General features: G+C 38.0%; 1 protein-coding gene across 1 annotated transcript in view; it reads left to right on the top strand.

Moving 5' to 3' along the window:
• The window catches only part of PCCA (propionyl-CoA carboxylase subunit alpha), a 275,482-nt gene that overhangs the window by 42,086 nt on the left and 207,697 nt on the right, over positions 1-25,699 (top strand). The gene's annotated exons all lie outside the window — the stretch shown is intronic.

Consider the following 25,699-nt stretch of genomic DNA (forward strand, 5'->3'; position numbering starts at 1 on the left):
CTATGTAGCTGAAGAAATACCTTGTTTTACAGGCAGCAAGATAAATTTGGTTCTGCTTTTGAGAATAATTTGCACCCCTTTGATTCAGGGTAAAAAACTTAGATGAAGAATGTGATTCTGAAATGATTGTTCTTTTGTCCTTAGCATGTGTGGGACAGGTCTTCCACATATCTTCCTTGACTATGTTCCTTTAGGCTTGAGTTCTAGTTGTAATACAGACCCTTACTTATTTAGATGGTTATTTGGTGTTAGAGAATACCACCTGCTCATTATCGAGACTATTTGAGAATGAAATCTCAAACTTTCATACTTTGCAGTTGCTGTGATTTGATTTTTTTTTTTTTTTTTAAAGCCCCTATACAAAAACACAAGTGCAGGTTCTGTGGAATGCTTGAATACACCCTGCTGGGTGCTGGTGATGTTAAAGTTGAAAGGAATTCAAAACACTTGGTGTTTGCCAGGATTTACCAAATCTGGGGTAATCTCTTACATGTTATTTTCATGCAGTTTAGCAGCTTTCTTTTATCACTGTTTTTGTGTCTAACCGGTACACTGCTTTGTGTACCAGAGGTTCTTTTTACAGGGAAGATTCCTGGCTTAATTTATAACAAACTCTGTTCTCAATGGATTAGACCAGCAGGATAACTTAGTTGGCAGGTCCCGTTTTTTTAGTAACAAAAATAAGTCAGTGAAATGGAAGTGCTCACTTACACTATTTTGCTTTATGTTTTTCTGCTGAACTTGGGAAATCGGTAGTTATTACTCTGAACTAGGCACATTCTGTAGTGGTGGGGTTATTTGCTAGTGTTGGTTACAATATTGGTAATGTGACAGTCTGGAACACTTTTTTTGGCAGGATTAAGCAGAAATGGAGGAAGTACAAACATTCCTGTAGATCCTCTCCGCCCTCCTATTTTCTCATCTTTTCACTGGGATCCTAGAACAGTTTCTGAACAATTTCCGGAAATAATGTGGTGACTGAAAATATGTTTGAGTTTTTGGTTGGTGCTGCAGTCTCAAAATACCTTTAATTATGTTTCAGAAACCCAATGTGTTCAGTTCTCTAAAAATATAATAAAACAAGGTAATGTGATTTTGCTTTCTGAAATGCACTATTTAAAGTCTCAGTCAAGACATAATCATGCTCCCCTTCATGTCAGTGGCTCTAGAAGATCAAACCCCTAGTGAGAACTGGTGAAATGATCTATCTTTTTATCACTAGGGCTGCTTATATTTTTTCAAGACACTGGTTAATACAGTTAGGAGGAAAACTTGCCTGCTGTTTATTTTCTTTATTGAAGAATGTAACTGTTATGTTGTTAAACTGTTACAAAGTTGCTGAAGATGGTTTTTGTTCTGTTTTCTTTCTCCCTATCCTGTTCTTTGCATATGTGCTAATTTGTTCTTTTGCATTGAAAGTAGTGATGGAACTTAAGAAACTTGGGCTTATTTCCTGGTATGCATCTGTACTTTTAAACCAAACTTCTTAAATTGGTAAACTGAGGAGGACACTAAACTTTCTAAACTTGCCAATCTGTAAGAGCAGTAATGAGCTCAAAGCAAAGCTTTGTCTTCAATTAATGCATGGAGGGTCAGCTCACATATAATCCCGCTGTGTGTGATTTGAACAAAAGCATGTCTTTTTGTTCATTATTGTCTGAATGATTCATGGAATAGTATACAGCTATAGATAGTATTTTTGAAGAATTTGATACTTAGAGTATTGAAAATTGTTGGTCTTTATTTTTTTTCTTCTTTAGAAACTTAATTTTGTTCTCTCTTAAATAGGGCAAGGGAGACACAAATAAATGATCCTTTGTTTCCAAAGCAAAATTTCCAAAAAACAATCAGTGAGTGAATATCTGGCATGTTGTTCATTGTGATTCAATAAACAAATTGGTTCATTCAGTCCTGTCTTTGTGTATCTATTCTGGTTGCTGTTATTGGCTGACAGAAAAGAGATCCATGGCATTTATACTGAGTGAGTCTGTCAAAGATTTCATAAATATTAAGGTCAATTTCTTAAAGATTGCTATTTGAACATGGAATCTTTTGATGAGTTTATGATACTGCTGATAGCATTATTATGTAGAATAACACAATATGGGTTTATGCAAGTGAATGCATTCCCTTAGAATCAGCAAGTAAGTTGGGACTTTCACATGAAAATATATTTGCATGCATAAACTAAGTAATTTCTCTCCTTCAAGGAATAATTGCATAATATTCAGTATTGTCATAAATGTTAAGGTGAAGTTAAAATCTATTGCTTCATTTAAAAAAAATTGCTAGTATCCTTTGCCAGATGCTATGGAGAATTGCAAGAGCAGTTTGTTCCTTTCCTGCTTTAGAAGAGTTTGTTAGTGGTCTCTGTATTTAGGTTAGCTTGCTTAGTGTTTCCCATTTTTAAAAATTAATGCAGACCTTTTCTGAGAAGGTCCGTCACCTCTGTTATCTGAAGCAGGTCTTTGGAATTTGGGAAGAAGAAAGGCCTGAGACTAAGATGAGCCTTTTGGTTGACTGGTAATTGAAAGATATGCTTTTCTGAAATTGCCGTTTTTCTGTCCCTGCTTACAGACCTCCAGAGCAGCTGTTTTGGTGGGGGGATGGGAGTGCTGAGTCAGGTCTCTTAACATGCTGAATAGTTTGGGAGGATTGGCCCTTGGTCCCAGTGACTGTTTCCTTTTTTTTTTTTTTTTAATTTTTTTTTATTCTGGGTGAGGGAGGAACTGGGGGAGAAAAGAGTGAGAAGAAAGCGACTGTGATTGGCTTGCACAGTCATTATTCCAGAGTGCTGCTGCTTGTCTAGCTGATGTTAGCAGCAAGTAGGAGTCTTACTCCTGCAGTTGAGGTTATGTATGCTCTAGCTTCCTGGCAATGATTATAAACTTAGACCTTGATGCATGATGACTCTGCGTTACAGTTAGCCATAATAGGATCAGTTTTCTTTTTAATGTAAAGAAACGCAAATTAACTTCCATTTTACTGTCTACCGTGAAAGTCCCTTGGGATGCTACTGTTAAAAACAAAACAAACAAAAAAAATCAGCTAAATTATTCCTTTGCAAGCCTAGTATAAAAAATACCAGTTTGTAAGATGATAAATCTTCAGAGTATTTTGGTGTCTTGTATGTATGTGATAGAGTTCGTGCTTTCATGAAAGGTCATGGATTGGGGTGTATTTTCTCCAAGAAAATTATTTAGTATGTGCATAAAATCATTTCAACATGATAGCAGTTAAAATTGCAAATGCAGCCTTTATCTGGAATAGTCTTTTCTGAATGCAGCCTTGACAGTATTCTGATGTTCTGTTTCTTGATGCAAAAATAGCCAGCTACTACCTCCTGCCAAAATCCACTCCTTGCAATAGAAGCCATAAATGTGGTCAGACAAAACCATTCCATTTTTGAATAAGATATGAACCTTTTTGGAGTTCCTAGTGGAACCTGGTTGTATACATCTTTTGTACCTTTTTAGCAACTACTGTTTGGTGTGACTCGGGGGAGAACAAAGCAGCCAGTGCTATTTCTCTTTACCTTTGAAGCTAGATTAACATTCTTGGTGGAATTAAAAATCCCAACAATGTATTGTCTGAAATAAATGGGCAAACGTATATGGAAAGGGTTGATCGCGTGTTTGTAAATGGCTGCTAAGTTTGAGAAGGAAAAGGTAAACCAAAGAACAACTTGTCACCTTCTGTAAGGGGACACGTCTGATCTGTGAAGAGCTTTGTGCAGCTGGATCTACCGACGTATGCACAGCTAATTATGGGATTCTCACCGTTTAAAATGTGAACTCTTATTGGCAGGAGTGTTTCTTAACCACTGTTGTGCATGGCTTTGTTATTTGTAAGCAAATTGTGAAGTTCCTTTATCATGATTTTTGAGACACATTTGGTATGATTCTGATGCTGTTCCCACATGCATTAGCTTTTAACATGACAGCTCTTGATTAGCAAATTGTAAAAAGGTGGTCAAAAAAAGGCAGCGTGGAAGCTGGCATCAAGAAGTTGCTTATGGCAGAGATTGTATACTTCAAGGAGTGGGGAAGATAGCTTTTAGTGTGTGTTTTGTACACTATGCCTTGCAGGCCAGAGTTTCATTGTCTACCAAGGCCAGCAGTGTGTCTGCTACCACTGTCTGTGGTGGCTTAAGGTCCTTTGTCTGTTGGAGACTGGGGGTTTTGTCTCTACAGGGTAATAGGGTAATAGGCAATGTACTGGCCTAAGTGAACAGGTCACCACTTTGCCGCCCAGAAGATCTCTGCCTGTGAGCCTGTAATTTTGATGCTTATTTTGTTCTGAGGCAGAATGCTTCTGAGTGTTACTTGTATTTAATTCTGAGTAAACTCTTTTTCATAGAAAAAAAGTCTAAATCTGCTGTATCGGGTTGGGTGAAATCCATGGGAGAGACAAATAGAGTGTGTATTGAAACATGGGCAGTGTTTGTCAGACATTACAAGTCCATACAAGCTAGAAAAATGCAATTGAGTAATCAGAACTGTCTGCTTTGTGCTTACTGGTGTGGAAGTAGGAAGGCTGTATTAGTCCTGTACTGTAGAAAACTTCAAATACCTTTGCTAAAAGCCTTTGATGGCTTATGTTATGTCATCAGTATCCTGTTTAAGATTTCTATGCTACAGAACAAATTGATGCCAGTTCTCTGTTTTAAATTTCAAATCACTATCTTGGGAACCCCTGTATATAGCGAGAGCATTTCTTTCAAGGTCAGGCTTATGCCTAAACTTAAAAGTCTTGGGATACATATCTACAGGTCTTGTGGTTATATATGTGTATAATCTATATGCATGTATTTAAAGATGCAGGGTAGTGTTTTGTCAAAGATTCATGTAATTTGACAAAAGTACTCTCCTCCCTTTTTATTCTTTTGCCTAAACTTCATAATCTTTGTATGTTTTTTTCTCTTGATCTCCTTTGTGATTAGACAGCTTCTTATGACATGGCAGTCTTGACCTATTTGTATCTGTTTTTCACTTAGAGTAAGCCTTTATTTTTAACTTGTATTTTTTTAAAGCTATGTCTTTTCTTCAAATGGCTTAGTTTGAAAGTTTTAATGTGTGCAACTGTCCTTAGGAAAAATGCATGCACAAAACCTCTTGATTTGAGTAGTAGTGCCTGGCAACATGAGACTCTTGGTGGATGAACTGTGGGCTTGAATGGCTTCTGGAGGAATGATTTAATGCTGTGCATATGATTAAAGAAGATATTAGAGATATTTTTGCCTATATGGGCTATCATGAATCATTTAATGTTTCTCATGAGATGCCTTTCGACAGCAGTACTTTGGCACACTTATTAAGTTGTGTGGTTCTGCAGATGAATGGATTTTTGCACTCCTGATTTGTAAAAATTCGTTATTTCTTGATGTGCAGTGTCACTGCAATAGTACTTACTTCCAGCGTTACAGGAATCCTTCCTGTTTCTTCAGAAATACTTTGTTCTGTCCTCTTTTTTCACTGTTGCTGTGTCTGGTTGTGATAACAAAAATGTACTGCTCTGTTTCCACAATTGCAATTACTTTGACTGTGTGTACTTTTCTTTTTCCTCATTACAAACGAAACTTGCAAATGGAATCCTATGTAATTCTCCTCTTACATTGATAATATTATTTCCTTTCACTTTCTGCCTCTTTACTCTTGATTTGCAATCATGCAGACAAGCTTGTCTGGTTGTGGTAAACTCTGTCCATTCTGGTCTATGGTGATTTGTTAATTTGTACTGTTCTGTTTAACTGATGTAAGCTTGTGTGGTAACCTTGCAAATGTGATGTCCTTCTCTGTTTCTAAAATCAGTTTTAAATTTCCCATTAGTAATAGTGGAGTTGGATTTGACATGAATGCTTAAGAGATATGTGTTTGAAATCAGAACATTTGTTGCTCTGTGGATTCTCATTTACTTTTGTGGTGTAGCGGGTTGAGTTCGAAACCAGGCAGAAACACCAATTAAATGTAGTGGTTTTGGTTCAAAATATTCATTACTTACTTATTTTCCTTCTGTGAGATAAGAATTAGGAGAAAAGCAAAGCAGGCACAAACCTTAAACAGTTGCAGTACAATGAAAGAGTTTTATTACTAATAGAATTAAAAGTAAAGAGAACAATAACAAAGCAAAATTAGAGCAAATTCCCCCCCCCCCCCTCCAGCCAGCACTTCTCTCCTTTTACCTAGCTCACACAAGGGATAACAGAACATGGGATGTTAGTCAGTGTTCTAGTTCTTGAAAAGTCTCTCTCTTATGCTTAAGGGAAAAAAGGGTTTTTCCTTCAGTTGCACGTGGTTCCCAAACTGCCACCAACAGCAGATCCGCCCGGAAACAAACAATCTGCTGTGTGTAGAACATCTCTCCCATGAAAAATCTCACAGTTCCTTTACACTACAAAACATGGGCCATCACATGGGGTTATTCATCTTTTTAAGGATAAGTTCTTTTGGCCTGCACACAAAGGCTCTTCTTCGCCACAAGTCTCTAGCAGCCTCTTACTACTATAAAGCCTGGCATCGGCATTCTTCACAATCTTCACAGGCACACGAAGATACTCCATCCCCCCATGTTCTTCAAATGGATTAAAGAGACAAACAGTTTGTGGTATTACAATTTCTTACCACGGCATGCAAGAAGGTTTCTTTTAAGCTGCGCGCCAGAATCGCGGCCCCGCCCTCTTTTCTCCCGCCGCCATTTCCAGCTCCGTCCCACGGGACTCACTTCTCTTTCTCTCTGACTCTGACGCCGCCATGCTGAAGGGTGTTTTTGTTCGGGCTTTACGGTGGGGAAAGCCTCGCTCCCTTTGTGCTGCTGGCTGCGTGGTGTCTTCTTCAGTTCAGCACGAAGTGTGCTGGCTGCAGACAGGAGGCTCTGCCGGCTCCCGTTGACTCCGCCGGCTCCGCATGGAGAGGAGAGGGACCCGCCGGTCCCCAGAAGCCGCGCTGGATGGGTTTAGCTGTGAGCAGTCCATGGCTGGTTTTAGCTGCCTGCGGCTCTGGGACAGTTCCCCCCCCAGCCACCCAGGGTCCGTGCTGCGGTGTTGGGAAAGGGGGAAAGGGGCAGTGGCCCCAGCCCGGCGGGGCCGGGAGGCCCCGAGCTGCCCCCACCTCCCAGCAAGCGAGCTCCGACCAAAGGGGAAGTCCCGCCTTTCTGTGCGGTTTAAATATGTAAATTGTGAGAAGCGTAATTGGTCTTAAAGACTGTCCATCAACTCAGGGTCAACCCAATACATGTGGCAAGACTGATGAAGCTTCAGCTTAGAATCAGTATTGTTTCCTTAATAATCACTTCTGTTTCTGCCTGCATTTTAAGAAATTATGTATTTTATAGTGATTGATGATCTGTGTTCAGTAGATCTACCTTACAGATTGACCTCTTAAGAGTTTATATATAGTCTTCATAAAATATGCATATCAAGAAAATTAATTCTTACTTTAAAGATGAATGCAACTTAGTAATGGTTTTTTTTTTTTTGTTCACTCTTACAGTTGAAATATATTGGAGCAATAATGTGCATGGTAGTACCGTTTTCCCTATCACAGTGTGACTATTCTGTTTTCTACTGTAGCTGAAAACTAATTTCAACAGGACCAAAATCAATCTACTGAATACACACTTCACTAGCCAAGATGTCTTCTTACAACATGTTGTATTTTCATACACAAGGGGTTTTGTTATTGATAGTGGTGTGTTACATGAGGAGGGATATAAACATGCTGCGTCTCTTTCATCCCAAGGCTAGGATGTGATTACTTTTGAGGGAAGTTTTGAGGAAGTTTTTAAATTTAATTCTTGAAGCCTTGTTTAGCTTGGGTTGACCTGCTGAAAAGCAGCTCTGAGAAGGAGGACCTGGAGGTCCTGGTGGACAGCAAGCTGTCCAGGAGCCAGCAGTGCCCTTGTGGCCAAGAAAGGCCAATGGTATCCTGGGGTGCATCAGGAAGAGCTTTGACAGCAGGTCGAGGCAGGTGGTCCTGCCCCTCTGCTCAGCCCTGGTGAAGCCACATCTGGAGTGCTGTGTCCATTTCTGGGCTCCTCAGTACAAGAAAGACGGGAATTCCTGGAGTGGGTCCAAGGGAGAGCAACGAAGATGATCAAGTGACTGGAGCATCTCTCTGGGAGCTCGACCTGTTCAGCCTTGGGAAGAGATGACTGAGAAAGGACCTCATCAATGTCTATGAGTGTCTGAAGGGAGGGTGCCAAGAGGATGGAGCCAGGTTCTTGGTGGTGCAAGGAATAGGATAAGAGGAAATGGGCAGAAACTGATGGATAGGAAGCTCTATGTGAACATGAGGAAGATGATCTTTATTGTGAGGGTGACTGAGCACTGGTGTAGGTTGCCCAGAGAAGTGGAGTCTCCTTCCTTGGAGATATTCAAAGACTGGAAGTAATCCTGAGTAATGTGCTCTAGGGGTCCCTTCTTGAGCAAGGAGGTTGCACTAGAAGACATCCAGTGGTTCCCTTCTTACCTCAATCTTCTGTGATTGTTGTGACAACTGATAAAATGTATTTGTGTCTTCTTTTGGTTTAGTGACTTAAAAATGATGACATCCTGCTGAGTCTTTATTCCTAATTCACACCCTATAGTTGCCTCATTATGATTTGAATTGTAGTGGATTTTGAAATTGACTGACTGCTACTTTAGCTGTGGAAAAGGATGCTAGCTGAAAGGTTTTTTGTTAACATGTTTCTAAAGATGACCTATTATCCTGGACTGGGCAAAATTTTTTTGGTGGGACTTTGTTTTTCATGGTACATATTTTGACCGTGATCTTATTTCAGGAAATATTTTCTTGAAATGAGGGCTTAATACCATGTTAAGTTATTAGAACTTAGTTTCATAAACATAAGAATTAATTTTATACATCTGTTTGGTTCCTTTTATATTGTTGTAGTTGTCTTGATTAAAACTTTTGTACAGGTCTTTAATATCTGTACAGTATATAATGTTGGTGCTGTACTGTAAAGTTTTCAAATGTTTGGAATAGTTTCTGCAGCAGCAAGACTTTACCTACTTGTTTGTTTAGTATACCATAGGATTTGCTTGTTTCAGTATTGCTTCCTGGGCAGGAGACTGTCGTGTAGCCTCTCTGGGGTAATTGTTCTCTGTGGTGTGAGAACTGCTCCAGTTACCTCTGCATGTTAAGAGAATCACTGTTAATATGCCAGATACAGTTGGTTATAAAAGTGAATTGAGACACTGTATTCAGGCATGTCAGGGTTAAATAAGGTTTTTCAGTCTTTAACCTGTTTAATGACACTTTAACTTCTTAGCCATTCAATTACTATCTTCTAGGTTGTTAACAATATCTTCCAGCTGGTTGCACATTTTTACTGTATGGTTGTAGAATGCATAATTCAGTTGGACCTGGTTACTACTTTAGCTATCAAATACAGTCTTTATTTCACAGAAGGATTGAGATTGGAAGGTATCTCTGGGGATCATCTGTTTCGACCCCTCTGCTCGAGCAGGGATACTCAGAGCTGGCTGGCAGTACCATGTCTGGTGGGCTTTTGACTCTCCAAGCACGGAGACTCCACAACCTTTATGGGCAACCTGTGCCAGTGTTTGGCCATCCTCACAGTCAAAAAAGGTTTCCAGATGAAAGGAACTCCCAGTGTTTCAGCTTGTGCTTCTTGCCTCTGATCTTGTCATGGGACACAACTGAGCAGAGCCTGGCTCTGTCCTGTTGGCATTCTCCCTTCAGGCATTGATGAGATCCCACTTAGACTTCAGACTGAACAGTCCCAGCTTCCAGCCTTTCCTTGCAGGAGAGCTGCTCAAACAAAAAATCTGTCAGCATATCAACATAAGCACTACCTAATAGTAACTTACCTGATTTGTCAGATTTTGTCAATGAAAGCTTTTACAGAGTGCAACAGGAATTATGACCCGTGGTAAGAGTAAGAATTTAACAGATTGCTTGCAGCTACCTTACTGTGTTTAGTGGTTAATTTTGTTCATTTTGCAAATCTTTTAAAGAATTCCCTGGAATTTTTAAAAATACCTTTAAAATACATCTTCCTCATTCTTATGAATGTATCTGCCTTTTCACTTTAATTCTATTAGAAGGTTTGCTTACAAATAAGCTTTGTCTATTTTCACAGCATATTTCCTTAATTTCTATTTCAGACTGAATGAAAGTGATCAATAACATGGGTAGCTTAAAGTACTACATCTACTGAACACTTCCTGCTGGAGTTATGGGGAGCATCATTAAAACACTTAGCAGCTGGAATGTTTTCAGCAATGAAGTTTTGAATTAACACATGTATAAGAATTGATTTCCTAAAGTTAAGTGATGTGTTTTGTGTGGAACCTAGCAAGTGCTTCTTGCTCCCTGAAGGCCAACTCGTGTGTTCAGCTCCTGAGGATCATGTTACTAAGCCTGTGGTAGACTGCTGTTCTGACTGTGACCAAGAGATTACTTCTCCCAGTGGCTTGTTGCTGCATGTCCACGTGAGGGGTTATTGCCCTCCTTGGATGTGCTGGAATGATAGTGACACCTACTCACTTTGTAAACCTGTCAAAATTATCTTTGTTTAAACAAATCATACATCCCCTGCTCCTAAATGCCCCTATTTAAGTCTTTAGGTTAGTACAGCTGATTCTAGCAGAAGCAAGTTAACAAGTTTCTGCTTTACTCAGAATGAAGGCAGACTCAAAGAAATGGTAGCTTGGGATTGAAGTAATGGAGTGTGAGGAAAAAAATAAGCAACTGAAGTTGATAAACTTTTAACTTATTTATAGCTGAATTAGTATTTGACAGAAACCTTATTGAGAGGGATTTAGGTACTTAGCTTAGGCTGGTTCAGGTACCTAATTTAGCTTTTTAAAGTAATTTCTGAGTCCCATCTGTTTTCGATATGTTTTTATCAAAAACGTTATTTAGTAAAGCATTTGAAGAGCTTGATTAACCAAATAATCTTTAAATAATTTATTTCATCCACAAAATATGAAGATCCCCTTTGTATGGGTGTGTTTTTTCACCAAAAATTGTCTCCGCCTCCTCCAGCATATAGATTTACAGCAGCTTCTTGCAACATTGATAGTGTGAATTATTAAAAGCTTTGAAACTTGGAATGATTGTATAGTTGGTAGGGCTTTATTGCACTATGGAGTGCATCACTGTTAGATGCTGTGGAGGCAGAGGTGTTGTTTTCTGTGACTCTGCAGGCCGTTGCTGTTTGGAGAAGATTATTTTCAGGGTCTTCACCTGCCTGTGAGCATAATAGGAAGAGAGAAGTTACTACAAGTTGACTTCCTAACCTTGAGGCTTATTGGTAGCTAATTGTATTTTATTTGATCATCTAAGATCTGACAGTGTTAATGCTGTAAACCTGGAAATTTATGTGTTGTCATATTTATGATTTTTTTTACTGATACCTTGAAAAGTTTAATGGAAGATTAAAAATAAGGCTGTTGTCAGCATGCACACATTTGTCCATCATCCCGATTTTTGTATCAGAACTGTGTAGGAAGCATACACCTGCTGAGCAGTGTCTCACTGTTTAGAGATGGGTTGATCTTTAATTGATACTCAGTTATGGCTTTCAGTACACACAGGGTTAAGTGAAAAAGTTGCAGTAATATCTAGTGAGCTTTTTTCCTTTAATGTGCTCATTAGCAGTGGCAAGTGCAGGTTTTAGCACATGTCAGTAATTTACATTTCATTGCTGAGTGGCCTGTTCGAGTTGTTTTTAAGCCTGATGAATATACTTGTGTTGGGAATAAACTGAGTAGAAGAATTGAAAGCCAAATACCCTGCCAGGCTTTTCAGTTGGTGCTGTAGTTTCTAGTGGGTCACTGATTAGTAATGCATGAAGCAGCAGAAAAATGCCAAGATGATGTCTAGAAAGGTTACTTCAGGTAGATTTACCCTCAAACCCCTCTTCCTTTTGTAACGACCTTTGCAATTATTTTCCTCAAAATTTCATTTAGCAGGCCTTCTCTTAATACAAGAATGTGGTAGGTTAGATGGACATCCCAACTAGGTTACTTATTTAGAGGTGGTACAGAAGAGTAATACTTGTGCAGTGAATCCTAGAAATGGATGATCTTACTGGCTGTGCAGTTTCCTGCTCTCAGCTCATGATGATAGGGATCTCAGTGAATATTCGCTCATGTACTTTTTCTTTCCTCTGCCTCATCTCCCACTGACTGGCTTGAAGATGTGTGTGGTTCACTGCAGTAATGGCAAATATGTGTGTGTTGGGATGCAGTAACACTGTGGTTGGCAATTCAGATGCAAAATAAAGGTTGCTTTTGGGGGAAAATTGATGCTTTTATGTAACAACAGCTTAGTTTGGTAATAAAACCATATGATTAGCTAAATGTATTCTTGATGGAGTGATATTCTTGCTATTTTCCAAGCTACTCTATTTTCAGAGCACTATGTGGAAACTTATACTGTGAAATTATACTTTCCTTTGTAGAGAGGCCTGCATATATTTTCTGTCTGAAAGGATAGATATTGCTGAATTTACATATGTACATGGACAACGAAGCATTTTTATTCCAGATGCCTGTTAGGATCATACTGACATGTTCTTCAGAGCTCTTGCAAAAAAGTACTGCTGCTTGCTCTTTCTCACTTTCACTCTAAGGTATTGTGAACACTGTTTATATTGAAGTTACTTATTATACAGTTTGAGGATGGGGAATGCATTAAACATTTAGAATGGGGCGGGGGGGAAACCAGCAAAAGATATTCCAGAACATTCTAGTGAATAAAACCCGCCAGTTTGTGTAAGAATTTTTGAACCCTTTTATTAGCATATCTGAACATTAGGTGCACATATTTAAATGAGAATGTTTGCAGAAAGTAGAGCCATTTGAATATTTTTCACATGCTGAAAATATTTTCATAGCTGCCTTGGTCAAGTTTGGAATTCCCATTGTTAATTGTGAAATAGCTATTTGGGTTGTCTGGGAAGGCTGAGTCCCCTACCTTTCCTGTGTTAGCATGGAGCTATCTGCAGTGGTAATTCAATGATTGTGATTAGACAACAAATACTAGTTTGAGTTAACAAGCAGTAAAGTGTCTATGGATGTTACTGGAAAGACATTTTTGGTTGTAAGCCACAACTTTTTTCATGGTTTGTTATAAAAAAATTTGAGGAAAGTTATGCTTTTCTCATGAAAAAAAACTTGTGTGAGATATTTTGCCTCATGGTTAGGACACTTTTACATTCTTTACTCTCTCAGAAATCTGGAGATACTTGTGTTGAAGTTGTTGAGACTAGCAAACAGTTGATGTTGCCTCAGTAGAGCTAGCACAAAAGTGGGGAGAACGTTTTATCATTTAAATTTAGAATGGTTTTAGTTTCTTTTTCAGTTGCAACTGAAGTCATAAAGTATTTGCAGATTTATGTCTTAGAACTGTACTGTGGTTCTAAATGGATCAAATGGAGAGGGGGCTAAGAGTGCTTTCAATGAAGATTTTGTTAGAGGTTTATGGTAGGGGAGGCTTCTGGGCTGGGGGCTTAGTCTCTACTGAATACGTCCTCTAGCTCTGACCTACTCCTGCCTGGCTGAATGTGCTTCCTGATGGCTAACAAAGCATGTCCTGTGGCTGTTGCGGGTGCCACTGCCCTCCCATGTAATTTAAGGAACATGAAGTTGTACCCTAAGGCATTGTGTATTGTATATATTTGTGTGTCGGGTTGTGCAGTTGTTGAAGGCAGGTGAACTGCTTGCTTTCTGGATCTTACGAGCTTTTGGAGAATTGATCCTTATCTTGATTGAGCATCTTGTACCTTCCTCTGTGTACTCTGGTAGGAATAGATTATAATGGAATGCTGGGGCAAAGCTGTTACCACACTAAAAGTAGTTCTTGAGTAGGTGACTGATTCTTTGGTCTTTGGAACAGGATCTGATCTCAAAATGTAAGATGTTCCTGTAGGTTGGTAATTTTGCCATTTTTCTGGGAGGAAGTTGTTTGTTCTCATAGTTTAAATTTAGAATTGGCTTTCTGTGGAACAAGAGGCAGATTCTGGTCAGCCAAATTGGTGTAGCTGATAACCGTATTAGTCTTCAAGGGGATTTTTGGTAGAAGGTGTCTAGGGAATTCAACACCCATGCAGCCCATACTGCAGTGTTCAAAGGATAATTTTCAAGTTCCTCAATTTAAGTAGCTAGCATTGTGACATATGTGATACTTCAGGCATTAATTGTTGTATTCCAAAATGTGATTAAAAAAAATTTGTCTTTCGGAAGGCAATAAGTACACGTAAGTTAGGAATGAGTTTAAGAAGCCAGAGAATAATATATATATGGGATTTGGCAATCTCTTATTTTCAGTGCGTATTTTTTTTTCTGCTTGCAGAAAGAACATGTTATTTTAAGGTTGTCCCGAACTGAAACCCTTGAATTTTGTAAGACTGTTACTTTTATTCATGGGTTCTGTTTTAATAATGTAGATAAATGATTCCCATAGCAGCCATATTATAAAGCTGTGACTTCTTTTGGTAAATGACTGTAGTGGGCTACCCAAATACTGCGTGAGCTATTGCATGTACAAAAGCTGAAAATGCATTATGTCTGTATATGGAGAACATGCCTCTTAGCACAAAAGGGCTGCTCAAGAATCCCATGTGTAAATTTGCTTTTCAAAGGCAGGCAGCAGGTGTGCTGCAGAGTGGTGCTTCCGCCTATTCCACCAGGAGAAGTTCAGTTTAATTTGCTCAGGCTGGAATTAAGAAAGAGTAAGTTCCCTGCCCAGACTTTGGGGCAAGGCATCTTGCTGGCAAGCTGTGCTTAATCTTATGGTATTAAATTCAAACCCACCATACTAAAAGAATATCAGGCTATTTAAAAACGGATTACTAAAATGGTAAAATTGCCTGAATGAAGATTTGGGGTGCGTGTGTAGGCATTGACACAGTTGTGCATTATGTAGTTGCTTGCTTGTTTACGTGGGACTCTCACCTTGCTTGAAGGCTGAGTATTTCTTCATGATTGTTCTTCAGTGTTTCGCTTCCAACAGTATTCAAACCTTGCACTGGGCACATGTATATTTAATTTATCTGGGAAACTTTGTCCATTTCTATAATATTTGTGAATTTATACATGTTAATGTATTTATTCCCAAAATACCCTGATGCTCGTGACCAGAGCAGGAGAGGATCCTGTCCTGCTACTTCCTTGGATGTTTATTCATCTTTGTGTTCAAGAATGTCATGGCTTTTCATCCAGAAGGCACAGGAAGCTCAGAAAATAAGAGGCCTTATTTGCAGTTATTTCCAACTCCAAGGAGCATTTTCAGATAGTCTGTGTGTCTAGTGGGTGGAGTGTGCTCTGATTGTAAAGAGTTTTCATAGTACCTTACTGCTAGACTCTCCCCAGAAGGTGGTCCAAATGGAGGTTTTCTATGGCTTATAAACTGAAACATGGGTAACTTTTTCCTGAGAATAATAATGGCTTTATTTATGATATACCATGCTTAGCATGGTACAGTATGCCTTCCATTCTGCTTTCCTAGTTGTTAACTGAAGCCTCCCAGCTTCTGTATGAAAGTCCTTTTCACCTTACTGGGAATAACAGTTTAAACAGTATTACCGCTGTTCTTTCTGAGCTGTTCTTACAGAAAATTCTTGTGCAAGAAATCTATGGAGTGGAAGACTTGAGTCCAGTGAGATTTAGAATTTGACAAATGTATATTCAAGCAAGAGTTTCCAAAGAGTGAATGAAGGGCTCTCTGGGTTCTGCTCTTGTATAGATTGTCTCTATCTCTCTACTATACCTGATACCAAAATGTCTGTATGATAAGAAATTAATGCTTTAGCTACAAGATTTTGTTTCAGATATGTTAGGTTGCATAATAGATTATAACTGTATCTTCTTTAGTTTTACAACAGGTTTTGTTTTTTCTGTATTTAGTCACTTCTAACTATACAAAATACTTCTCCAGTCATTTCAGTGCTTGATAACTTTAGGGTTCATTGCCCTTGTACATTTTTCAAATTACTAGCTTCCGAATGCACACGGCTTTAATTTACCCCCTACTGGTATCTTTAAATGGATTTTCAAGAATTTTGAAAGTGGACTACTATAGTTGTATTTCAGTATTGGTCCTGACTGACACAGAATTTCTTAAGTAGCCTCCACAATTAAAGGAATGGGAGGTTCAAACGACTCCTACAGCAAGAAGCCAAAGAGTCTCTTACATAAATTTGTATTTGGTTTCTCAGAATGTTTTTGCTTTGAGTATTTCTGGTAATTTGCCTGTTGGTTTTGCAAATGCTTTTTTCTGTGATGTAACTTAAATATGTTAATTTCAGTATCTGTTCTTCTAATATAATATACTTAATGTTAAAACATTTGCTTTGTTTAAAAAATAGTAGATACAAATCTGTCACACTGCATGCCTCACAGCACCAAAATATCCATAAAGGATGGCTTAAAGAGTTGAGTACACATATTGTATCCATGGATGAGTGTATTAATGCGTCTTATGTTCTGAATATAATTCAGGCTATTGTTATAGCTCCAAGTGCCAGAAAACTACAGAACTATTTTCCTTTGAATTTACAGTTTGAATTTTCCATTACAGACTAAAATTGAAGAAGTAGTGATAAAGTATCTGTAGTATGTTCATGCCTGAACTGTAGTCTAAACCAGTTTGAATCATTTAGCATTCTGCCACATTTCTGTGGAAAAAGTATCATTCATGAGGACTTAAAAATCAGGCATTCTTCTTGCAGTTAAACCCCAGTGTTATCTTTCTCTCTCCCTCTTGAATCTGTTTTCTGGTAGATTTTTTTTTTTTCCAGTTTCTGACTACTGTGGGATTTAGGGGAAATATACAAATCTGTTTTGATATTTGATGTTCCACAGTACAGGAGACTAGGAAATTTGTGACCAAAGTTTAAAACCAGTTAAAGAGCAGCAGAAGAATAGGGGACAGAAAAACCCTACCAACCCAATCTCCCAAAAGTTCTTGTCTGCATATTAAGATTCCAGTCCAGCTAATTCTTAGAAAGCCTGCTTTATCATTCAGTGCAGGAATGGTTTCTTGAATGTGTGACTCCGAGAGTGAAATACTTACATTGCCATGTATTCTCAGTGTCATGTAACGGCACATCAGTCTTGATAGACAGTACTATAAAAATGCAACCATTGCAACTGCCTTTGAAAAATAGTGAAAGAAATCAGAGCCTTTAGGAGTAAGAAAATGTTATTCCCTTTTAAGGAGTTTCTAGTGTAGCATGTTTATATCTTGGTCTGGTAGAGTGAAATAAAATCTGATTATTGGATTCTGTTCTAGGAATGATAAATCTTCCTAAAGTATTTGGACTGAAAAGCTACTGCAGGGATAAGTTAGAGGAGTTGAAATGGAGACGGAACTTGCCTAATGAAAAGCCTAGGTAATCATTAGGTTTCAGCATGGATAAATAAAACTTTGTAGCCTGTGTTCCTGTGATAGTTGAATGCCAGTGATAAAATGAGTGATGTAAAATAATTATTGTTACTATTAAGAGTTTAAATTAACTTCTGGTTGCCTACTCTTAAGTATAAGACTCATGGTTTGATCTTGCATTTCCATATATAAGATATCTGGAGTTTGGCCTTTGTTACTGTCTTGTAACAAAGTTATAAGCCTGAAGTTTCTCGTTCATGTTGGATTGAATTTTGAGGATTGCAGTGAAAGCTACAGGCATCACTATAATATAATAGCTTATGCTCATTGTGCCAAAACAGAGATTGGTCAGGATGCTGTACTGTTGCAAAGTACAAAAACTTGAACCTCAGTTTTAAAATTGTAACAAAGCTCTTGCCTTATGACTTTAAGGTTAGCTTTTGAACAGAAATTTTTAATTATTTTTTTTTAAGAATACAAAACCACTGAGACGCTTTGGTGGGCAGGAAAGAAATGCTATTAGGCATCAAGAAGTTGGTATGTCTTACTGCTTTTTGAATTGTGTGCTTTAAAGGATTTTAGCATTCAGCTACATTATCTGCATTGTAGTAGATAATGGAGATACTTCCTTAAACAAGGATCCGGTGTGATCTTCCAGGGAGTTTTGAAACTGCTGAAATATGTCATGGTGATTTAAAAAAAACCAATCTGAACTGTATGTATACTATAACTTTCCATTACTAAGGCAGCTGACATTTGCTGGAAAACAGTGTTTATGTACAATAATTAAGGGCCTTAATTCTCCATGCCTTTCTAAAAATTAAGCTGTCTATAACACAATATGTGAGGTGATGTAAATACTCCTTTTTGGATTACAAAAGCATATCATAATATGAATAAGTGGTATATATATTTAGACCAAGAGAAGAATGTTTAATATATTGAGCACTGTCAAATTAATTTTACTTCATAGATTAATATAATGGGGTTCAAATTTGTTGTGGAATTGGAACTCCATATAAGTGAGTAAAACAGAAGCTGTCCTTTCACCAATGTATTCGGCCTGGTCATGAAAAGATGTGGTAAATGGACCAGTGAGAGAATCATTATTAGACAGCAGAAGTGTAAAATACCTTTACAAATATGTATGCTTACATAAACTAGTTGAGAGATAATACATTGAAAAAAGACCTTGAGGTTATAGAGTGAATGTAGTTTTAATTTTGTGAATGGCAAGAACTCTTGTATGAACTGCTCCTACATCTGCAGTGAAGAGATTTGCATTTTGCGCAAAGGCTGCTCTATGGCTTTTCTGATCTAAGGTTGAAGAATAAATAGCAGTGAAGATGTAGTCCTGGAGCTGAAAAAAATTTGCTTGAAAGATCAAAGATAGAAACAACTTCAATCACATTTTTGACTGTTTAACACTTAAATGACTCAGTTTTTTAAGTGTAATGATGAATATTGCAAATTGTAACAAATGTAATTACCTTACAGGATCACTGACGTCTGTTGTTGTCTTCATCTGTATTAGAGCAAAATCCAAAGAACCTGATTATGCTCACTTCATTCCTGTTGTGCTTGATGTCATGTGCACATGTAGTGAAAAGCTGGTTTATGTCTTTTTCCCCTTCTGTTAACATCTGAAGAAAAATAAAAAGGAGTAAGCTAAATAAACAGGGAAGAAAAGTCTGCGGTTCTAAATGGAAAACCTTAATGTCTGCAATCAAAAAAAGGTCTCAATCCCCACCATTCTTTAAAAGAACCGGAGACATGCAAGCAGTCCTTGTGGCAGAGTAAAGCAGTATTTAAAGGTTTGGGCATTTGTCTCTCCTCTTTTCAGTTACCTTTCAAGCTTCTGTAGTGGGAAGAGTCTTGTGCTCTCCATTAATAGCAAGTTTTCAACATAAAACTTGTGACCAGCGAAGGCCAAAAATTTTCTAACCTTATGATGCAATATCAATATGATGCTTATGATGCAATAGAAGCTTAAGAGACTACTTAATGTAACTTTTATTTTCTTAAAGAATAAGCTCTTTGTATTAATTCATAAAACCCTACCGGATTAGGGGCCTGGTATCTGTACAGTAGCCTTTAAAATTAGAGGGGATAGTTGCCTGGAAAAGTGACAGCATTGGTCTTGGTTTCTATATTTTTGGAACTTTCCTATACATAATATTTTTGAATTCTTTTGGAATGTATTTATATTCAGAGTGGAAGACATTATTTATTCCAGACATGAGTTAATGAGTTCCTTATTTTCACATTTCTTTCCTGTACTGAAAATCTTGGAAGCCAGGATCTGTTTGTTTGTTCTTCTGAAAGAAGTCAGTCCCAGGCACCAGCTCTAGCTCATAAGTGCTTTTCTGTATGTGAATATCTTCTGTCAGATTAGCTCTTTTTTTTTGGTGCATGGCTAGCTCCCTTGTCAGTTCTTATTTAATTTTGTTTTTTTTATTTTTGAATTTCCAATTTGTTGGAGACATGATGAGCACCAATTTTACACACAGGGACTAATAAATACATTCTTCAGATTGTGGTTTTTTTTCAAAAATATATACAGACTGAAACTTGGACATAGAGAAGAAATAAATTTAACGTGTCTCCAAGCAATTAATGAAATCATTTATTATAATAAATGTAGAGGGATCATTGTAACACCATATTTAAAATAATGAGTTATTTCTCATTGAAAGTGGTGATTCTTACTTATTTTAAAACTTTGCAAAGCTAATCCTTTATGTTCATAGTATCATGCTTACTTTGTATCCACTTGAGATTATTTGTGATCTGGTAGAGCCTGAAGGATGAGGCTCGGGAAAGGAGTTCTACTGATGCAAAACTGTTTTTCAGCAATAGCTCTGCAGCTTGTCAAAATTTCTAATTTGGAGCAGGTCTTTCCAATCTTTCATCTGATTCAAGGCATACTTGTTTTGGAATTGGGGAAGATAGTTCTTTTAACAAGTGTTCAACAGGCAGTATTAATTTTTCTAGAAATTTCAATGATGGAACCTGTTGCTTTTTAGGAGGAGGATATAGAGCTTGCATGGTAAATTCCTTTCTGTCCTAGCCTTTCTTCCTCCCGAGACTCCAGAGTGAATGTTTCAAGTCTTACTCCTGCTGCCAGTGGTACTTGAGTTGCTCGTACAAAGCAAGGAATGGGAGCCATAATACCATCTTAAGTCTTGTGCACATTTGTGCAAAGATGCAGTTTCATAATCTCTATAAACTTAAGTTTTCCTGCTGTTGTAAGGAGGTGTTGGCCCTGGTCACATGTTCCTGCCATCTCCCTTGTGCTGTCACTACTATTTATGTAGTCATCTAGAGCAAACTTAAAAGTAATCTGACAAGAGAAATTATCAAAATGCTGTGGATGAGGTGTGAAAAATGCAAAGCCTGGAGGTCAGGACCCCTCTTTTTTTGTGGCAGAATGGCACTATATTCTGACTTTGTTACCATGGTAGAGCACTTCTCACTGTTGACAAATTTCCTCTTGGGCTGAGCTCATCCAGACAAAGTGTCTTGCTGCTACCTGATACATTGTTAGCAGGTGACCACAAGAATGATGAAGGGACTTTGAGACTGTACAATTGGACTTTCAGGAGTTAGAGCATGTTGGATTAGAGTTGCTCTGCCATGCTGTGCTTGTTCTCTTGGTACATCTGTGCTGTGATGCAGTTGTGGTCTCTCCTTGTCTCTTTGCCTCTCTGGTGCAGGAGGTAAAATGTAGCCTGTTGTATATACTTATGGATGCTTTTTTATTGCTAAAGTCTCAGAGTATATTCTACCTTTAAAGATTTTTCTGTAGCTTTGAGGAACATTTAGTTGAACATACTTTTCAGCATTCAATTTGGAAGTGAAAATCCAGTTTACTAAGAATTTTGAGGTAATCCTAGCTCAGCAGGTAAATTAGAGGTTGGACTTTGGAGCTTGTTGTGTTTCACCATTTTTATATAACTTAGCTGAACTACTAAAGTGGAAAACATTTTCAGGGTGCTGTGGTTTTATTTACCATCTTATGCACTTCTGGGACATCAGTTTTTGTTAAAATGAAACATACAAAAATTTTGATAGTTTTCTAGTCTCTGTTTACCCTACTTTCACTCCCCTCTTGCCTTTGAAAAGAAATTAATATCAACTTTTCAGAAAGATTGCCATAATATACAGGCTTATAACCCTCTACAGACTAAAATTTTGAAATTTAGGGCCTGCAACTGTTTAAGCATGCTTAATTTCAAGCACATGCTTATTTACAGGATCCAGATTTGTTTGTCTAATTACTTTATAGCATGAGTGAAGCCAGACTGTCCAACTCTCAGGCCCATCTGTTGGGAGGGGGAAGGAGGAACTTGATTGTGTCTGTTCCAAAAAGCTGTTTCACCCATAGCCACCAGATAAAATTTGTTTCAGATTCAGAGTTGGTGGTATTCAGGAATACATGGTAGATACTTTTGTCATAATATATTATCCTGAGCTCAGAATGGTTGTGGTTCATTGGAACAGGACCACAAGGGGATCTCATGGATTGCTTCATTTTAAGTGCCCGTAAATTCTCTGGTGATACATATTGATACAATTTATTGACTTGTTTTCTTTATGACACTGAGATAGTGAGATGTTGTCCCAAAGCTGTAGCATTTTGAATGATGTAATACTGCCTGTCCATCACATTTTGTTCCAGAAGTTTGAATGTGCCAAATTCCACTGTTATTTCCTCATGCTAGCCAAGAAGTATAACTTACATGTACTTTGAAAATAATTTGAAACTTTTATAGTATTCAGTGGTGTTTATTATCACATGTAATTCTTTGTCTTCAGTGTGAAAATAAAACAGCCAAATCTGCATGTTTCATTCATGTAAGAGTATGTGTGAGTAAAACCAGGACTTGGTGGAAAACTCTAAATTTGTATATACGAGTATACAAGTCCTATTACTTAAAAGAAAAATATTATTCCTAATTTTATTATCTTTAAGTTTGGCTACAAAAGCACCTGAACCTTTTTTCTTAATTTTATTTGAACATTTTAAAGGACAACATAATCACACGCATCTCTGCCCATAATATCTAATGTAAAACTACGTATAAGTAGAGCAAAAATAGAAACTGGAGGAAGAGCTATGTACATTGACTGTTAAACCATACAGGGAAAAAAAAAAGAATATTTTCTCAGAATGATTTTCAAAGGGGAAAAAAAGAAGAATTAATTTACTTATATATAATGTATTGGGCCTCTCCTGGTGGGCAGCTGTAAGAGCTCGTTATCTTTCATTACAGGGTAATTAGTCCACAGTTTTCTCCAAGGAGCTGTGTGTAAGATTTAAATAAGAACATCTTCTATTAGTAATACTACTACATGCATCTTTTTGCAAGGAAGCAGTGAAGGAAGTAAGACAGACTGTGCTTAGTGGAATTCTGTGGAATGGTATCTTTGCTGTGACTGTGTTGCCTGACATTGTCCCATGGGTACACTAGTACTCGCTCAGCTGATGAGAGGGCATCACATAAGTGCTCCCTTACCATCCTCCCTCAGATTGTAGCTGCTTCTCCCAACTTCTTCTGTGCCAGTGCTGGTGTAGAGAGTTCCCTCTTGTCCCTGCTTCCCTCTCAGCTGTGTCTTCCTAGCACCGTGCTGTATCCTGTGTTGACCTAAGACAATTGGGTAAGCTTGCCTTTCAGAAATGGGAACCTTTGGATTTTTTTTGAAAACAATTATTGTATTGATGTAATGGTGATAACCTGTCTGCAAAGCTAAAGGAACAGCATACTTCAGTACAGATGTAGAAATAAATGGCTAGAGACATCAGTACCAGCAGTTATTAGAGAAGAAAGATCAGTATGACAAGGCTCTGCTTTCTCTTAAATAAATGGATGTTGTGAGATTCAGTAGGAAGATACAAATCCCTTAATCTCAGGCAAAATTTGAGGGTCTTGTTTATTTTGTGATAAGGAGTGTGCCTGGCTTGTTCTACTTTTGGCTTCTGTCCCTGACCAGAGATTATAATATTCCTGATATTCTTCACCTAGCTCTGTGGAGTAAATGAGTTTAGAAGGGAACTCTGCAGACTGGTCCTTTTCTTGAAGTGGCATCAACTGGAACAGGTCACTTCGGTTCATATCCAGTTGAGTTTGGAATATCTCTAAGGATGGAGACTCCACAGCCTCTCTCAGCTACCTGTTTGTGTGTTTGACTGACGTCTTCCAGTATTCCTTGCCTTTCTAGTTTGCAGCTATCTCTCATGTCGCTTGTCCCATCACCATTGCCATGACAGTACCTCCGTAACTCCCAGTTTTTGCCTGCTAGTGGCTGCTGCAGCCATCTCTGGTCACAAATGTAGTTTTCCGTCAGCTTCCCTCTGCCTTTCCTGCATGCTTCCCCCCATGTACCCTGTTATAGGTTTGGTGACAGTGTATTTGTTGACAGTTGTCTCTACTGCCATTATCCCTTCTGGGGACCGTCCCTCAAAATCCTCTAAGCACCTTCTGCCCCTTTAGCTATTTTTAGCTCATATGATTCCCAAACTGATGGCTGCACAGCTGCTGCTCAGGGTGTGAGAGTCGGGAGGAACTGGGCCCTGGGGTGGGGGTACTGACTTTTTGGGTAACTACTCTGTGATAATTGCTGTGACCTATGGGACAGCATCCTGTCCTTGGGTTTTATAATGGCTTTGTGCTTGAGCAGCTATTGCCCCAGTCCTGTTCTTCCCTTACTTGTGTGATGTTTTGTGTTTTTCAGTAATTACAGGGTTAATATATCCTGGCTTTGGTGGAAGACAGTCTGTTGGTTCAGTGAATTAAACCTGATTTGGTGCGCGATGATGAACAAACAAAACCAACAAATGTGTGCATGTGCACATTTTGTTGCTGATATTTACTGCTTCTTTGGTTCTTAAATAATTGTGACTAATGTAACTGGCAAAGTGATTTTTTTTTTCCATAAATATGCCTGTTTATCATTTAATGTTGTTTTTTGAGTGTCAGAAATTAAATTTAATTCATTTAATTGCTCTCTTCTTGTGGGAAAATAACTCTAGTTTACTAACAAGATGAAGACGCTTCCACTTTTCTGAAGTGAACTTGATGGTTTGCTCTGCATCTTCTAGTGTAGTTTGGGGAGTCTTTATAAACTCTCTGAAGTTCTTCAAAACAATCTTTATCAAACGTTTGATGATGACTATTTATATTGACACAGTAACACTTGTCTAAATATCATCAATTGCAGCTATTAAACAGGAAGTAAATTAGTAACCTTCTTGTGAGGACAGCAGAGAAGATTAAGTCCACTGGCTGGCTGAGAAAAGGGCGCTGTAGGTCAGTAAAAAGGTGTTACCAATGTTAGCATTTGGTCAGAGCAGTGGGCTTTTAACAGTCTTGTTTTTATCAAGAATGTTGCTTATTCAGTGTCTTTGTCTGTTACAATGTCTTAGAAATGATGCTTTTTCAATGTAGTTATTAGAGGAGATGATTATTAGGAAGATAATTCTAGGGTCACTTGTCTTCCTGGCTGTCAACACCAGGGTTCCTTCTGCTTAAATCATCAGTAAATTCAGGGTCCTGTGAGCTTGGACAGTCATCATAAGTTTTCATTCGGTTTCAGAATGTGCAGTATACGTATAATCATAGTCACCTGACTTTGAAAGCATTGTGTAATGTTTGGAAAAATACCAGCCAGATTTTTTTTCAACACACAGGCATACAATTAATACCCTTTGACTGCAAGCTCAGTGTACCATCTCAGTAACACAGTGCTACTTTTTCATTACTTGTTCACTTCTAAATATATTCTCATGTTTTGGTTATTAATTTGGCCTCCCTTTGAAAAACACAAGCTACGCTATTGCAAAGTGCACTTACTGATCAAACTATATATTTGTGTTCTCTATTTATTTGCAAAGCTTTGCTTTTTTGGCTTTAGGACTGGAGAAATAGTATGGCTGTATTAAGAGCATGTCTTGTGTCCATGCATTTTCTTCATTTGCTCTAATATTGGAGTTTTTGAAGTGTTTGTTATTCTATTTGTCTTCCCTGCTGAACAGTTTGATACAGAAAATTTTGTGTATGCTGTAAGCTTGGGAAATGTGAGGTATTGTTTTAGAATGGTGCTCCCCTATTTCTCCCACTTACCATTGTCCTGTTTTTCTCCATGACTGCCTGGTTTTCATTTAGACTAATGTATATTTTGTGTTAAATATCTCACTGAGTGTTTTCTGCCAAGCTGAAGACATTTTCCAGACTGAAAACCAAATGGCTTAGAAAAGAAAGTGCTGCTAACTTTCTCTGCTGAATTCAGTACAGTAATTCCAAGTGCTTTCCCCCCTCCAAACAATTTAAAAATATGTAGCT

The sequence above is a fragment of the Coloeus monedula genome (genome assembly GCF_965178545.1).
Source record: "Coloeus monedula genome assembly, chromosome: 3".
NCBI classification, from domain to species: Eukaryota; Metazoa; Chordata; class Aves; order Passeriformes; family Corvidae; genus Coloeus; species Coloeus monedula.